Below are 4,638 nucleotides of genomic sequence, written 5' to 3'. Positions count from 1 at the left end.
CTGACTTGTATATCATCTTTTGTATCTATTTTATCAAAAATCTGCATAGGCTAACGTTATTTAATATAAAGTAGGCAATACAGCTTAAGGAGGAGCCACCTTTTTGACAATTCAGAGATAAAATGCCCAGTAGACCAGATGAAGAGCAGAAGGAGGGAGAAGAGGAGCAAGGGAGTCAGGACCGGGAGGGGTGAGTCCACCCATGGAGACGGTGGGACTGATCTAATGGGAGCTTACCAAGGCCAGCTGGACTGGGTCTGAATGAGCATATGATCAAACCGGACTTTCTGAATGTGGCTGACAATGAGGACGGACTGAGAAGCCAATGATAATGACACTGGATTTTGATTCTACTGCATGTACTGGCTTTTTGGGAGCTTAGTCTGGATGTACACCTTCTTAGACCTGGATGGAGGGGGGCGGCTTGGACATCCCACAAGGCAGTGCACCCTGACATCTCTTATGTCTGGAGAGGGAGGGGAAGGGGAAGTGGGGGGAGTGGGAGGGAAATGGGAGAATGGGAGGAGGTGGAAATTTTAAATAAATAAATAATAAATAAAATGTTAAAACAGAAAAAAAGAATCAGACCCAATAACTCTATCCATATTAATACTGTTAACATTTTCTTTATTCTTCATACTTTATTTAATACACAATTATCAATCCAGTTCTGTGTGTTCTATTTCTATGCTCTCTCTCTCTCTCTCTCTCTCTCTCTCTCTCTCTCTCTCTCTCTCCCTCCCATCTTTTTTTTTTGTTTTTACATTCTTCTTCATAAGGTCTCTATGTCTCAGCTTTCTGTCTGGTGGGACCATTTTAGGTTATCTTATCTTGTGGAATTTCTTTCTCTCTCTCTCCCATCATTATATTCTTAACACTAAAGCTTCTCATGTGTTGTAGGGGTTGCTTGTTTATTCCTTACTGCTCAGCCCTGAAATAATCACACAGAAACCATATTATTTGCAATATTGTTTGACCAATTGCTTAAACATATTTCTGACTAATTTATATCTTAAATTAACCTATCTCCACTAATCTGTGCATTGCTACAAGGCTGAGGCTTACTGAGTAAAGTTCCAGAGACTGTCTCTTTTGGGGCTACATGGGTTCTCTAAACTTACCTTCTTCCTTCTAGTATTCAGTTTAGTTTTCCCTGCCTATCTCTAGTCTGCCCTGATATAGGTCCAATTTATTAATCAATGGTAATCACAGCATACAAAGGGAAACCCCACATCACTAACATCTGTTTTTTTTTTTTTCAAGACAGGGTTTCCATTTATAACAGCTCTAGCTGTCCTGGAACTTGCTCTTTAGACCAGGCTGGCCTCAAATTCACAGAGATCAGCCTGTGTCTGCCTCCCAAGTGCTGTGATTAAAGGTGTGCATCACCATGTCCCACCCTTCATCTCCACCTTCTACTTATTATTTCCCTGTTTACTTTCACCAGATATTCTTTTGGTTATCAGTAAATAGTAACTACTAGTCTTTCTCTGATTTGATTATTACTTTCATCTTAGATTCATAGTAAATAAAGATTAGTGTACACAGTACTGTCAATAGCTACTTACTTCAAAGATGACATTGAGTTACTTTTCTCTTGGCCGTTTACTGCTGGGTATGTGGCCTGCTCTTAAGAGTACTTTGTTTCCCTCAGTGAGATTGCCTTTGAGGAAACTCAATTTTCATTTAAAAGTGGTTATCAGTGCTCACTTCAGCAGCACGTATACTAAAATTGGAATGATACAGAGAAAATTAGCATGGCCCCTGTGCAAGGATGACACGCAAATTCGTGAAGCACTCCATATTTTTATAGTAATTAGCTTTATATGGAAAAACAAAAAATCAAGGATAGCCAAAACAATACTACACAATAAAGGTACTTCCAGAGGCATTATAATGCCTGACTTCAAACTCTATTACAGAGTTATAGTAATGAAAACAGCTTGGTATTGGCATAAAAACAGAGATGTTAACCAATGGAATAGAATTGAAGACCCAGATATTAACCTACAAACCTATGAACACCCGATTTTAGACAAATGAGCTAAAATTATACAATGGAAGAAAGAAAGCATCTTCAACAAATGGTGCTGACATAACTGGATGTCAACCTGCAGAAGAACGAAAATAGATCCATATATATCACCATGCACAAAATTCAAGTCCAAATGGATTAAATACCTCAATATAAATCTGACCACATTAAACCTGATAGAAGAGAAAGTGGGAAGTAGACTGCAACACACGGGCACAGGAGACCACTTCCTATGTATAACCCCAGTAGCACAGACAATAAGGGCAACAATGAATAAATGGGACCTGCTAAAACCGAGAAGCTTCTCTAAAGCGAAGGACACTGTCATTACGACAAAAAGGCATTCTACTGAATGGGAGAAGATCTTCATCAACTCCACATTAGACAAAGGTCTGATCTTCAAAGTAAATAAAGAACTCAAGAAACTAGACGTTAAAATTCTAGATAACCAAATTAAAAAAATGGGCTACTGAATTAAACAGAGAATTCTCAACAGAAGAAGTTCAAATCTCCAAAAGATACTTAAGGTCATGTTCAACTTCCTTAGCGATCAGGGAAATGCAAATCAAAACAACTTTGACATACCATCTTACACCTGTCAGAATGGCTAAAATCAAAAAAAAAAACACCAATGATGATAGCCTTTGCTGGAGAGGATGTGGAGTAAAGGGTAGACTCATCCATTGCTGGTGGGAATGCATACTTGTGCAACCACTATGGAAATCAGTGTGGCAGTTTCTCAGGAAATTGGGAGTTAACCTACCTCAGGATCCAGCAGTACCACTCTTGGGAATATACCCAAGAGATGCCCAATCATACTACAAAAGCATTTGTTCAACTTTGTTCATAGAAGCATTACTTGTAATAGCCAGAACCTGGGAACAACCTAGATGCCCCTCAATGGAAGAATGGATAAAGAAATTGTGGAACATATACACATTAGCGTACTACTCAGTGGTAAAAAACAATGACAGCTTGAATTTTGCATGCAAATTGATGGAAATAGAAAATACTATCCTGAGTGAGATATGCCAGACCCCAAAACATGAAAATGGTATGTACTCACTCATTAGTGAATTCTAGCCATAAACAAAGGACATTGAGCCTATAGTTCACAAGCTTAAATAAGCTAAATAAGAAAGTGAACCCAAAGTAAAAGATATGTAGATCCTTCTGGAAATTGGAAGCAGACAAAATCACAGGGAAAAAGTTGGGAGCATGGGGGTGGGGAGGGACCGGGGGGGGGAGATGGGGAGAGAGAAGGGAAGGATTGGGGAGACCTTGGGGGAGTGGGAGTGTTGAGATGGAGGAAGGGCGGATATCAGAGCAGGAAAGAAGGTATCTTAATTAAGGGAGCCATTTTAGGGTTGGCAAGAGACTTGGCTCTAAAAGGGTTCCCAGGTGTCCAAGGAGATGTCCCCAGCTAGGTCCTTGTGCAGCAGAGAAGAGGGTGCCTGAACTGGCCTTATCACATAGTCACACTGACGAATATCTTGCATATCACCATAGAACCTTCATCTCTCAATGGATGGAGATAGAGACAGAGACCCACAGTGGAGCACTGGACTGAGCTCTCAAGGTCCAGATGAAGAACAGAAGGAGGGAGAACATGAGCAAGGAAGTCAAGACTGTGAGGGGTACGTCCACCCACAGAGATGATGGGACTGATCTAATGGGAGCTTACTAAGGCCAGCTGGACTGGGGCTGAACGAGTATGTGATCAAACTGGACTCTCTGAATGTGGCTGACAATGGGGGCTGACAGAGAAGCCAATGATAATGGCACTGGGACTTGTTTCTACTGCATGTACTGGCTTTTTGGGACCCTAGTATATTTGGATGCACACCTTCCTAGGCCTGGATGGAGTGGGGAGGGCCTTGGACTTCCCACAGGGCAGGGTACCCTGCCCTCTCTTAAGACTGGAGGGGGTAGGAGGAAGGTAAGTGGGGGAGTGGGAGGGGAATAGGAGGAGGGGAGGAAGTGGAAATTTTTTTCTTTTAAATACTGCTTAGCCCGTTATTTCTATCCTCTTATTGGCTAATTCTCACATCTTGATTAACCCATTTCTATTAATGAGTGTAGCACCACGCGGTGGTAGCTTTACCAGCAATGATCTTAACCTGCATCCATCTTGGAGAGCAGAGATATAACTTCTGACTCGGAAGTGGAAATTTTTGAATGGAAAAAAAATAATAAAAAAATGTATTCAGAAAAAAAGTGGTTATCAATTGGAGATAGTTTCTGAGTTAGGAGTAGGGACATGTGCCTTTTTATTCTTTCAGTTTGAGAAAGCCATCTGGTGTAGACCCATGTAGGCTCTGTGCATGCTGCCTTAGTCTGTCTTAAGGGTCTTTTCTTCTTGGTGTCGTTCCCCCTCAGCTCTTACATTCTTTCTACCAACTCCTCATCAGAGGTCCCTGGGCACTGAGGGGAGGGATTTGATGGAGACATCCCGTAGAGGCCTTAGTGTTCCAAGGTCTCTTACTCTCTGCATATAGTCTGACTGATGTCTGTGTTTGATCCCATCTGTTGTAGGAGACAGCTCCTCTGATGATGTGTGAGAAAGACACTGAGCTATGAATAAAGCAGAATGTCATTATGAG

The 4,638-nt window shown here is 41.3% G+C and overlaps 1 non-coding gene across 1 annotated transcript; it reads left to right on the top strand.

The window, feature by feature from the left end:
• Nucleotides 1-1,702: 1,702 nt before the first annotated feature.
• LOC142841937 (U6 spliceosomal RNA) lies at nt 1,703-1,809 on the top strand. The gene has a single exon (XR_012909162.1). It is a non-coding gene; the product is annotated as a U6 spliceosomal RNA (small nuclear RNA).
• Nucleotides 1,810-4,638: the final 2,829 nt, after the last annotated feature.

The sequence above is a fragment of the Microtus pennsylvanicus genome, chromosome X, assembly GCF_037038515.1.
Source record: "Microtus pennsylvanicus isolate mMicPen1 chromosome X, mMicPen1.hap1, whole genome shotgun sequence".
NCBI lineage: Eukaryota > Metazoa > Chordata > Mammalia > Rodentia > Cricetidae > Microtus > Microtus pennsylvanicus.
Note: the sequence above shows the minus strand (reverse complement) of the source record. Positions and strands in the feature narration are given on the sequence as shown.